Source organism: Lolium perenne, chromosome 3 (assembly GCF_019359855.2).
Source record: "Lolium perenne isolate Kyuss_39 chromosome 3, Kyuss_2.0, whole genome shotgun sequence".
Lineage (NCBI taxonomy): Eukaryota > Viridiplantae > Streptophyta > Magnoliopsida > Poales > Poaceae > Lolium > Lolium perenne.
In genome coordinates, this window is record NC_067246.2 from 6612366 (window position 1) to 6624811 (window position 12446).

General features: G+C 47.1%; 1 long non-coding RNA gene across 10 annotated transcripts; it reads left to right on the forward strand.

Annotated features, from left to right (window-relative positions):
• The first annotated feature begins 3240 nt into the window (after nucleotides 1-3240).
• LOC127325561 (uncharacterized) lies at nucleotides 3241-7530 on the forward strand. 10 transcript variants are annotated; one of them, XR_011754494.1, is made up of 8 exons: nucleotides 3241-3685; nucleotides 4286-4440; nucleotides 5123-5293; nucleotides 5655-6005; nucleotides 6118-6213; nucleotides 6301-6489; nucleotides 6608-6700; nucleotides 7028-7526. It is a non-coding gene; the product is annotated as an uncharacterized lncRNA (long non-coding RNA). The 10 variants fall into 10 exon arrangements; XR_007867244.2 differs by having other exon boundaries at nucleotides 3245-3685; nucleotides 6608-6660; nucleotides 7028-7525; XR_011754493.1 differs by having other exon boundaries at nucleotides 3246-3685; nucleotides 6301-6457; nucleotides 7028-7524.
• Nucleotides 7531-12446: the final 4916 nt, after the last annotated feature.

The following is a 12446-nucleotide window of genomic DNA, read 5'->3' on the forward strand; positions in this document are numbered from 1 at the left end:
GAATGAGCGCATGCGTGATTAAAGGAGGAGAGAGAGGGCTGCATGCAGCCCAACCGGACACAAACGGACGCGCGGACGCGTCCGCACAGACGCATTCCTGGCGCATATTTGGTTCACGTTTGCGTCAGGACGGACGCTGCGGACGTTTTACGTCTAGCCGCTGGAGCGTATTTTTTATCCACGCAGACGCAAAGCCTTTAAAACCATGATAGAAACATGCTCTAGCCTTCCAAGCTAGATGAAATATATGGCAGACATCGTTCATCATGGATACCGTTTCTGACAACCTTTTGGGCCAACATCACACGAAATGTCATCAGCTCGGAGTCATCGGCCAGACGAGAGAAACTTGATTTTGCACGTTGCAAACGAGTGATCCATCGATCTCCTTTATCTACACGTGAAATATCAAATGAAAACAAATAACTATCTTTTACATTTGCTTTTATCCTAGTCATATGCTATAGCTAGCAAGGTTTTTGCATGAACGATGAGTGCGGTTTCTTTTTTAATTAGTATCAAAGCTAGCTAGTACGTGGCTTGTCAAGCCGGGTATCGTCGCTAACCAGTAGTATAAATGATGCGCAGTATATACTGTAGATAGCTAGATTTTCAAATTAGTGCCCTCTACAGCAATTTAGACACTGTAGAAGTGCTAATTTCGTACGTTTTACTGTAACAGTTTTTTGACGCGTGTCCCTCACATTGCCTATTTTGCTATATGGGGTTTCCTTCTTCATTTTCTTTAGGCTAGCAGGTTACCGGCAACCGGCTGTGGCCACAGCTTTTGTTTGTATGGATATGTGAATCTCTCTGTAATTAAATTAAAGCCTAAATGGTGAAATTGGGTCCCTACTATTTTGGCTAACGTGGCTTTGCTGTGAGAAACGTGGCAGTTTTTGGCTAAACCACCGCTTTAGAGATATGTCAGGCTAGTCAGGCCGGGTATTGTAGCTTGCTGCTCCATGCAAATATATGGACAAGGATAATAAGTTTGCCACGTGCGAAATGTTGACCAGCAAAAAATACATGAACGAGGACATTACTTTTTTTGACAAATTGGCCGTCCTTTATTCATTATAATCAGAAACGTTTGCAATAATACATAAACCTTCAGGTGGCTGGATGAGCCAAACCTGACGACCAATAAGAGCATGTCTAACAGGTCCCTAAAAATCTGGCTCGTATCGCGCGAGTAGGTTTTTACAGGCCGAAAACGCGTGGAAAATAGATTCCCAACCCGTAAAACATAATATTCTGTTGTATGGGTTGGGAATACGGGTACTCCTATTTCTCACGCGATTTCGGCCGTAAAAACAGGGGTTTATACAGATATTTTAGATCAAACATGACCAATACAAAACATGTGACGCATAGTTTATAGTTTTTACATCAAATCGTTACGATCATGGGCAATGTTCAAGCCACGGCGGTGCCCAATAAGTTGCAACTCGCCATCACAACACGATCAAGCATCAAACATCGAAAGAGTGGTCGAGGAGTCCATCGCCACCACCACCACTCATCGGAGACTCACCTTTCGGAGTCGACGCTCCACCACCGCTTGCCCCACGACCTTGACGCGCGAGCATCTTCCTCGCCATGATCTCCTTCCACCATGCCAATTGATCCTCGTCCATGTCCCGGGCATGGTGGAGGAGATAATGGCTGCTACATGGCCAGTGCTCGGCTGACCTCCCATGACGGCCACGGGGACGTCCACCACCGTTGACGACGGCGATACACCTTCAACGGTCGGTGGAGCCTGCGGGAGGTCCATGGCAACGAGATCGGGCCACATGGTGGCCGGAGAAGGCGGGGCGTTGGAGATCCGGGCGGCGGCGGCGCGGGTTGGCGGGGGTTGGGCGAGCTGAAATCATTCGCGCGCTGTGAAGGGGATGAGTGGGGGTCGGCCTCCATTTCGGCCTTCCAACCCCCACTAGTAGGGGTCGAGGAGCCGACCCGGGCCGGAACTGGGAATTTTCGATACGGGCTGACTGTTTTACGGGGCCTAATAAACGTCGCGGAAGCGCCGAAACCCGTATTCCGGAGGTTATTTTACGGGTTTCGGCGTTTTAGGGGGCTTGTTAGACATGCATGCTCTAAGTTGTACACGTAGCCAAATTCATTTTATCCAAAACCAGCAATAAAATTAGCAATGCCTCCTTATTGGTGTACACTTGTTGCTATATATATGCATGTATATATATGGTCTTGTTCCCTCGAATCCTTCGTTCTAACTCCGCACGGCCAAATCCCGCTCCACGATGGAAAACGGGGAGCACTATGATCTTGAAAGAGAGGTGGTACCTCATGCCTATGAGATTTGAGGCTGCAACGTGTATGTCACCTTTGTCTAGATGATATATACCAACATCGGTAATGAAGGCACCTCTGATGAAGGTGATCGGCTCTGGTTTCCACTCTCCTCGCCGGCGGCGTGGTGGCCGGTGTGCTTGTGCTGCGGGTGTCCGAAAATATCGAGATGCTCATTTTTAGGATTCACTATAGTTTGATTGAAATATTGTCGAAACTTTGCACCCTGTAGACCGGTGAGGACATAAACCGGCCAACGTCTTCTCCCACCTTGACGGTGATGCGACGCGTTGACAAACAACCACTCTGAGATTGCCGATTAAGCGTCGGCGGCGCCATGCATCGTGGGAGACGCATTCAAAACTAGCCTATTTATACACGGAGGGGGTGCATATATAGGAACACCTATCTAGGCCGCGACTTGCTGACAGAATGTGACTTGCTTGCAAGATGACGTCTACAAAATCAAGTACGAGCCCGACATTTTTTCCATGTTAAAATGAAACTAGCTCAGTCTGGACGCCGAGGCCCGACCAACATATAGACGCGCGACGGCCACGAGCTAGCTAGCAAGGAAGTGCCATGCAGCTAGCTAGGTGATGGAAATGGGTCAAATCATCAACAAAAGTAGTGTGTTACACCAAGCTACTAGATTAGCTACTAATGAACGATGCCGGCCGAAGATGGGCTAGGAGAGGCGTCGGAGCTAGCTAGGTTAGTGTATAGTAGTAGTAGATCTAGGTTGTTGTGGCGTTATGCCGGTGGTTGGCGTTATGCCGGGAGGCGGCTCCCAGATCTCTTGGTCGAGATCTGCACGTGGCATATACTACCTCTGGTGTGAATTAATCGATGCGCACTCTGCCTAGCCATAGTTTACTTCTGGCGTTACCCGCGTCGATTAATTAAGAACGGAAATTAACTTGCACAAAAAAAAACTTGCACACTTGCAAGGCAAGTTGAATCAGGCAAATTAACGGCGCCCCGGAATTTCCTCCTCTCGCCTTCCCTTTCCTTGCCTTGCATCTCCCCGCCACGACTGGCCGCCGTGTGCTGGCCACCAACCACGGTGGCGCGGCTGGCCGTTTGCCGGCGCACGCGTGCGTGGACGTCGCGCGCGGATCCGTCGATCTCGCATGCCTGCGTCACGCGCGTGGCCGAGGGCGGCTGCCGCTGCACGCCGGCGACGACGCAGGCCATGGAGGGCTTTGGCTGTTTCGTCGTCCTCCACGCGCAGCTCGCGCCACGGGGATCCCTCCTTCCCGGCGTCCTCCACTAGGCTGTTCCGACGCGGCAGTACTCCGACGTGATGCGTCCAGGCGGTCTCTTCGCACGACCTCGCCGGGAACAAAAGTCCGCCCCCGTGTGGCCGGTGAGGCGCCTCTCCTCTTCTCTCTCCCTCCTCCCCCCTCTCTCTCTGTCTCTCTGTATTCCCTAGAAGAACGAACCAGTAAATAATTTTGCCGATCTTGATTTGACTGGAGCTGGGCTCTGATTTGGGAATTGTAGTCCGTGTGTGCTAGGAACCCGATATCAGTGCGTAGATAATCTTTAGATCAGAACTAGGGAGCCTTTGGTTGTCCATGTATGTGATACGTAAATTACCTAGATTGATGCATGTTGGTTCAGTTCAAAGAAAATACATTTAGACGGTTTGATATCAGCATACACGTATGTATGTGATGTCAGTGCGTTTACCCAGGAGGACTAGTTTCTCCATAGATTAGACCAGCACAAGCTCTTGCGGTTAATTAACTGGAGGAGCCTGGTGCAAAAAAGATGCTACTAGTATCTTCTTTTTTGGAGTACCTGGTTAAATCCATGATGCAACCTGGGTGCTGTGCTATGCAAGCACTATACTTGTTTCTGTCCAATTCACCTCTTAATATCTCATTTTCTTGCCATCATATTTATTGTCACTCCGAACTTGAATTTGAGGTTGACAGTGAAGTTGCGGTGCATTTTCTTTCAGACCTGAGCCCAAAAGAATCGACACTGCTATGTGGCGTGGTGGATATACGGCGGCTCCCGACCTTTGTGCTGGAGGATGGGAAGACGAGGCACGCGTTCTACATACTGGCCCAGTAGGCCCTCAAGTTTGAGTGCTCGAGTGGCTGTGAGATACGGGTAAGCATGGCGGTGTGGTTTCCTGAACTCGAAATGATGATACATCTGCCAGCATTTTTGTTCTTTGTCAGTACACTTGTTTGTTGTCAGTACTAGTTTACTCATAGATTAGATCAGTTCAAGCTTTGAGGTTAATTAACTGGAAGAAGCAAAGCAAGTAAGCATCAATAGTTCAAATGATCTGATTTCTGAATTTAATGGTTCCTGTGTGCTTTGACTCAAATTGCAGCAGTACGCTGTTGCTAAGTGTGAGTACTTTGTCAAACTGGAACGTTAATCTTGCCTGTTTAATTAACTCAAAGGAGTAGTCAATAATATCTTTTCAGTATGTCCAGTAGGACTAGTTAATCCACATATTAGATCAGAACAAGCTTTGAGTTTCATTAACTCGAGGAGCCAACCTTGCTGCAAAAAATGCTAGTGTGTAATTTCTGATATATACAGTGAACAGTGAATATCGTTTTCTGAAGATCGCCCCCTTGTCTATGCATTACAGCAAACTATTTCTTCAAGGTAATTCTTATTAAGTGCTTTGCGGAAGCTGATTAATGGGGCTGTTTATTTTTACTAATGATATATTCTGCTTGATATGTCTTGTTCCAATAAACTTCCCCTTTTACTCAACAAGATTGAATTGTTGTGTGGAATTTACTCTAATCGTGCCTTTTTCTTTTTTCGTCAGGGAAACTTGAAGAAGATGTTGGCCAAGGCTGAACCCGAACTCAGTAACCGTGTATTTGTTTGGTGTTATGGGTGCTGTATACAACGGTGTCCTCCTCAAGTGCTCACTGTTGTTCTTCTTCGGCTACAACCATACTGGCTTCATCAAACACACCATGCAGATCATATGTAGGTGAGACCTCTCATCCTCGCCTTTTCATTTTCAGCGAGTGGAGTTCTTTTCATGTGCAAAACTTTGCGTGTATATCAATGGTGATGAATATTTTCACTAGTTCTACTGATATGAACTATTAACGGAGCTAATCGATGAATGCTAGCAAGAATATGAACAACTAGTGATATGAAACATAGATGTGATGCTAATGGGCAAGCCTGGATTGATACTTTGATGGAAACCCACAAAAATTGTTTGATTCCGCGGTCTCTCCGTCTCTGTTAACACTTTTGTTAAAGGAGTTTAAGTGTTACTTGTGGAATTTATGTTGCTACTGCCTACTAATATCATTACATTTTCTTTAAATGTTGAGCACCAGGATGATGACTTGGAGGATTTCAGAACATGTGCAGTAGTATTGGCCACAGAAAACACTAAAGTGAAGGTACTTGCCAAATTTGCATCACTCAGTCCTCACAAGCATGTAGTGGAAGTTTGCGATTGGTTTTCTCATGGGAGGGTTGTCAGCTGCAGTTTGAAAGACTGCTGCAGCTCCCATTGAGCGTGTTAAGCTGCTTATTCAGAACGAGGATGAGATAATCAAGTCTGGCTGGCTCTCTAAGCCATACAAGGGTATTGGTGTCGGCTCTGAGCAGACAATCAAGGATGAAGTTTTTTGCTCACTTTGGATTGGGGACACTGCTAATGTCATCGGTATGGCCCAACTCAGGTAGCTATCCCCTTTAGTTTCAGGTGTTCTTAAGCAGGTTTTCATTAGCCTATAGAGTTGCTCCCTGTGATTAACTAGTCCTTGCATCTAAAGATCAACCCTGACTCTGCAGAAGGCTGCAAAACCCGTGGAATGGCTAATGCTTTGCTCCGCGTGTGGGAGGAAGCTGCTCGTGATCTGCATGCCGCGTCAAGCATTGAGTGTGATGGTGAGATCAATGTTGTGCTTAAGGTGGATTATCGCTTTACTAGGTATGTCAGTTCTTTATGTGATTGTGATTTTGGTGATCTTGCAGGTGGAGCCTCATGCACACAAGATGGTGGAGCACCGCTGGAGGTATGGCAACTGTGAAAACTGAGGGAAGAAAGAAAGCTGAGCGTCACCGGCTTCATCGTCGTGCCAACGCACACGGGTGATTCTTCGTATTAAAGTTGCTACTCCCGGAGTACCGGGTAGGTGCTTTCCAAGCGTAATTATGTTCATGGTTAGACCTGAATCCATTCTTTGTGCCTTTGTAGCATGATGTGTGAAACTAGTGTTGATGTGGTCGGTCTGTCTCTGTTTCCTGACCTGATTATTTGGGCTTTATGAAATCAATGCAGGTGGTGGACAGAGGACGTGCTAGCGGCCGAGCCTTGTGCATTGTCTGGTGCTGGTAGGTAGCTTCTGGGACGCTGAGCCAGGGTGGCTTGTTGGTAATTTTAGGCCGTACAGAATCTTTATGTTTTATTGTTAAGTAGGAGAAGAATACTGTGATGTTAAGAGTAACATGCTCATTGCTGGCCTGGAGACTCCAGGTTAGTTTTGTGTCTACATCATTGCTGGTCGATCTTCGGAAGCTTTGTTTTGGTTTTGAAAAAGAAAAGAGCCTGTGTGTTTTACAATATGTTGTATGTGCATGAAGCTCTTTTGAAATATGGTGTTAAGTAGATTGCTTGTTGGTAATGTTAGGCTGTCCGTAATAGGAAAGCGTATGTCTGAGCGCTGCATTGCTGAAACTCTGCATTGGTCGTCTGGTGCAGGGGATGGTGAGTCGCCGGCTAGGAGGACATGGCCTGACTATGTGCCGTGGCTCATCTTTGGCTGATTCAGTCAGGCGTCCTTCTCGGGTTGTGCTGCTGGTTCTTCATCTTATTTAAAGTAATGTTTCGAATCGTTGTAGTATACTACTCCCTCTGTCTATAAAAGCATGTCTTAACTTTGCCAAAAAAAAATTTGAATGGTACTTTGCCAAAATTTGAATGCATCTAAACCCATTGAGGACAAGGAGGCCAAGGCCGTGTGGTTTGGTCTGGCTGTGTCGACAGTCGTAGCAGCTTCTTCTGTGTGAAAAAATGCTTCATTGGTTGTAATATTTCGTGTCGGGTTTGTATCGTAATGCTCCAGTCCAGAAGCTATGTGAAAAAATGTGCTTGAGAGGTGTTTTTTTATATATTTTCTAATGATGCATGCTGTCAAAGTCCAGAAAATAGGGGTGGTAGCCGTGATTTTTTGTTTTGAATTGCTAAGGTAATCTTTTGAACTGTAGAATTTGTGTAAATTGCAAAGTCAAGCAAGTGTACTTGGCAGTTGTGTAAATAATTAGGGTAGGTCATATCGAAAATTCGAAATTTTTTGTCAGAAAGTGCCGACAATCCTTTGTAGGCTAATTTTCTCCCAGCCACCGACTCCACACGATAACACGTGCCCAATTGCTGCCAAAATTTTGATTTCCCTTTGTCGTAGCAAAACAAACCCGCCTTTGCTTCACTGAAGGGAAAAAAGAAAAGAAAAGATCCACATGGACGGGTAGAAGGGAGTACTTGTGATCGTTTATATGTCCTAACATTATTCTTTTTTCTCATGGTGAAACATATGGAGGGGAGCACGGATTACTTCCCTTTGAGCCAGAATCATTTAACGTAGCGATCAGCCAAAATGGGTAGGAGAAAAAAAATCCTTGTAGTTTGGATCAGCCAAAGTCGGTAGGAGGAAAAACGAAACGGAAAGAAAAGAAAAGAAAAAGCTACTCTATCAAGTGGGTGCGTGAGGTAGAATCGTTTATAGGTAGCGCGTGTGCACCGACGCACACATATTGATCCATCGTTCCCTTTTTTTTTTGCGAAATATTGATCCATCGTTCCCTGTATTGCTCCTGATCAGTTTTCGTGTATCGCTGGAGCCAGCCTAGACCCACTAATCGCGCCGAAGCCGCCTCGTACGCCCTCCGCACCGCCACCCAGGACGGGGAGCTCATCCAATCCGCGTTATCGAATCCACCGACCGGCGCGGAGATATTCGTCCTTGGAACATACCCCCAAGTTTTTTTTCTTCTTCGACGATTTAGTATCCAGACGCGGCGAAGAGCGACGACCGCTAAGACCGCTTTTCCGCGACCTCTACATCAGCATCCGATCATCGCGCAGCCCCGGCGGTCTTCTCTCTCAACCCTATGCACCGGCCCAACTCCGTCGGCCGTGGTTCCCACCTCCTGCGCCGCCGAGGTGTTCTACGGAATAACCAGGTGAGTCTATTTTTATTCTGCTTGTTTTTTTAAATTTCTTTGCGACCGACTGCTTCAACGATGAATTTCAACTATAGATGAAGGGGTAGAGCTAGGGAGATGGTCTTCGACAAGTCTTTTCTCTTCTTCTTCTTCGGAGGGGGAGGAGGAGGACGATTTGGACATGCATATATGTTAATGATTATGAACGAGGATACGCATCGGTGGTGTCTCCATATGCAGAATCTTGGTTGTGCCTTTATTGATGGATTTGAATTCGAATCATTTATCTGTTACATTTGTGTATTTGGTTTGTATTAATAAACAGTTTAGGTTAATAACGGTTAATGTCTGGTTCAAATGAATTGATTTGCAGCAAAAGGAATTAGTAGGAGCTTAAGTATAGGTTTGTCCTCGCGAAATTACCGCTTCCTCCGTTTTCCACCGTCGTGAAAAATCGGGAGGAGTTAAAAGCTGTGGACGGCGTCCTTCCTTGGTATTCCCCGTGAATCAAATTCCCAGAATATCTCTCCCTTCCCAAGCTGTGTAGCATCGGCTCTTGATTGGCCTCGTGAATTAAGGAATGACTTTCTGTGACTCTTGATGAGGAGAAATTTCATGCAGCTAGAAACCACGATTTTAAGGAGAGCTAAGAATGGAAAGTAATAATTTTGCTGCAACCTCTCCCTAATCGCCGTGTCAGGATGTTAACATAGTCATTGCGCGAAAATCAGGCTCTTTCCGAAAATATATATACGCAGTCTGCCCATCTCTAAAAATTTATTATTGGTCACGCGATGAGGGAAGGTTAGTTATTGCCAAAATTAGGTTTAGGGGTTAATTTCCGAAGATCATTTTCTCTCCCAGCCTCGCCGCAGCGTCGGAGACCACCCATGTCCGCGCCGCTCGCCGCTCGCCGCCGCAGCGCCAGCGCCCCGTTGACGACGTTTCCCTCACGCATTCAATCGCGCCCACACGCGGAACCCTTGCCGGCCGCCGGCGATGCGACCCGTCCTGGCTCCGGCGACCATCCTCCCGGCAGCGGCTGGAGGCGGGCGCCGCCGCCCGCCGCAGATGTGCTCCCCATCCGCCGCATCCGAGGCTTGACGCGCCAGCAGCAGCAACAGCCGAGGCTGAATCGGGCGCTGCAGATGGCGACCACGTTGACCTCACCCGCCATGGTAAACTCCGGATCTCCGCGTCCACACCTCGATTTCGTCATGCTCATGCCCCTGCCCCTGCCCCGTGCAGATCCTCCTGCTGCAAGGCCAAGGAGAGGCCGGCCGGCTGTCACACTTGCCCCCTTGACGGTATGATTGCCGTCGTGAGGCTTGATCGATTGCCTGAACTCAGGAACACAGAGAGAAAAGCAGAGAGAGAGGAGCGAGCAGAGTTGGTTCTGTTCCCCAATATCCAGACTGGTTCCATGCCCTCTTGTGCTGACCTCCTCTGTATATGTATCCTCCCCTCTTCATGCTTAATTGGTTTAGCCCAGCCCACATACATAAGCCCCTCACTCGAGCACGGCCCAGGAAGTATGCCAGGTGTTACACTACCGCCCCGGCAAAACATTGCTTGTCCCCAAGCAATGGCTCAAGTTTGCTTCCATGAACACCTCCAGGATCCCATGGTATACCAACCAGCACTGGCATCTCTGATAGCTGATAAACATTGAACAGTATCAACCTAGATTGCAGATGGAAGTCGCATCTTGGACCATCTTGTTGATTCATGTGAACTACTAACTCCAGGTGGCCTAGATTATGCTGACACCTCATCCATGCCGATGCTAGCACCTCCATGCAACCTTCGGCAGCACTCAGTAACTCCAGAACATCCCAAATGCTCACAATAACAACCTTAATTATCCTGCTCCAAGGGTGCCGTGATGGAAAATAGAGTGATACCTTGCCAAAAGTATGCACTTGAGTGCGGTAAATCCCACAGAGACAATAGAACGCTGAGAGCAAACTGATGCATGAATCCAGAAGCCCAACCGAGCAAGTAAAGCATTCCAGGATAATGGATACATAACCAGAATTTACCTCCACAGAGCATTCCGTAAAAGGCATTATATCCCAAAGAGCCAACCAAAATAGTTTTTCTGCATATAAAGTTGTTGGACAGAGGTTGCAGCTGTCCGTGTCAAGCATTTGTTGTTGAATGCACTCCATTATACACAAACACCAAGTTTGCATAAGATAGAGGGCTTCCATTGGTTCTTTACCACAAGTAAGCACACCAGAACTTCCAGCATGCGCCATATATATACGGACTGAACTTAAACAAGTACGCTGGTCAGGTGCAAATAACAATCTGTATAAGTGTGCCCACATGTCGCACTGGAAAACAGAGAACCAACCACTCCAACAATTCAAATCTTCAAAACGTAGGGATTGATCAATTGCTGTAAGCTCACAACATTGTTCAGCAAACTCAGATCTCAATAGCTTGACATTGAATGCTTGGGGAATAAGATTAACCATTATTCCGCTGAGTGCGACATCAGCTAGAATAAGTAATGGTGAGTGGCGCAGCATAGGCACAACTGTGATATACACTCTATAAAGTAGCCCCCATCCTTCATGTAATTTCTCAATTGTAAGCATAAAAATTCTAGGATCCCACTGCTGTGTAGTCAATTGTGTGACCTGAAGAGATAGCTTCTTCTTAAGTTTCATGCTAAATGTATCTTCAGGCAACATTACCTGCTGCTGATTAAGTCCTCTCGTTGCACTTGTCCATATTGTACTAAGCTCTGGTATTTTTGCAACAATAATCCACACACCAGGATCCCATGGCAAGAAAAGTGTAGCCCTATTAGTGCCAGTTTGCATCTCCCTCCAGGGTAGTTGCTGCAGTTTGCCCTCTGTCGATGGTACTGCAAGGGGTACCACTCGAACTCCACCTACTCCATGATCCAAACACATGCTCTTGTCTATCTCATGGTGAGAATCCATAATCTGCTCTAGGAACTGTGACAAGGCGCTAACCTGAGTGAGCACCTCAGCATCATAATATATATGGTCTACATCCGTATCCAGCTCCAGGAATAGGGAGACACATCCAACAATAGTGAGCACGTCACCCTTAAACACCTTGTTGGATGAATCGGTATCCAACTCCAGAAAAAGTGACGAGTCTCCAACAAAAATGGACGTCTCCTCAGTAAGCTCTATCATGGTTGTTTTTGAGGATACTGTCTCTGCAGGTTCCACCCAAGACTCAAGGAACATAGATACACCTCCAACATTGGTTAGGACCATTTCATCACTTGGGGAAACTGGCTCTGCCAAGTGAGTTACAGTCGTTAGTTCCGTGGGTTCTGCAGCTTTGTCCATCACATTTGGAGAGATGCCCCGACTAGAATCAACAGTAACATTCAGATGATCAACACCAAAAATTAGTGTCGATGGTGGCAGATCCCCAACACCAAAGTGTGCTTCCACATCATCTATGAACTCAGGCTAATCACTAACCACTTGGCACAACTTGTATGCCTCAAACCACTCCTTGGCTTTACCATCCATATGCATTCTGGCAGCGATAACCCACAGGCACCTATTTATATTGAAGAGGTTGAAGTACTCAAGACACTGAACTCGCCAGAGGCTTGGGTTTGTGCCATCAAAACGAGGGAATGAGGTGTTGCGCAGCAGGTCAGTGTGGACAGCGCGAGCACCTGCAATAGAACCTTCCAATGGGTTGGCGAGGATATGTGTCGAAGACCCTGCACGCGTGCTCATCCCAATCCCGCTTTCACCTTGCAGCTTGTTGTTCCCATTATCTGTCCAGGCCGTAGCAGCAAGATACTTCGTGCCACTAGTTGGGAACGCGACCACGGCATGGTTACCACTGCCGTTCACAGCGGAGCCAACTGTCGAACACCTTGTGGGTGTGGTGGTAGTGAGGGCTGCATCCGCATAGATAGCACCATCTGCCACTACTCGATATGCAGA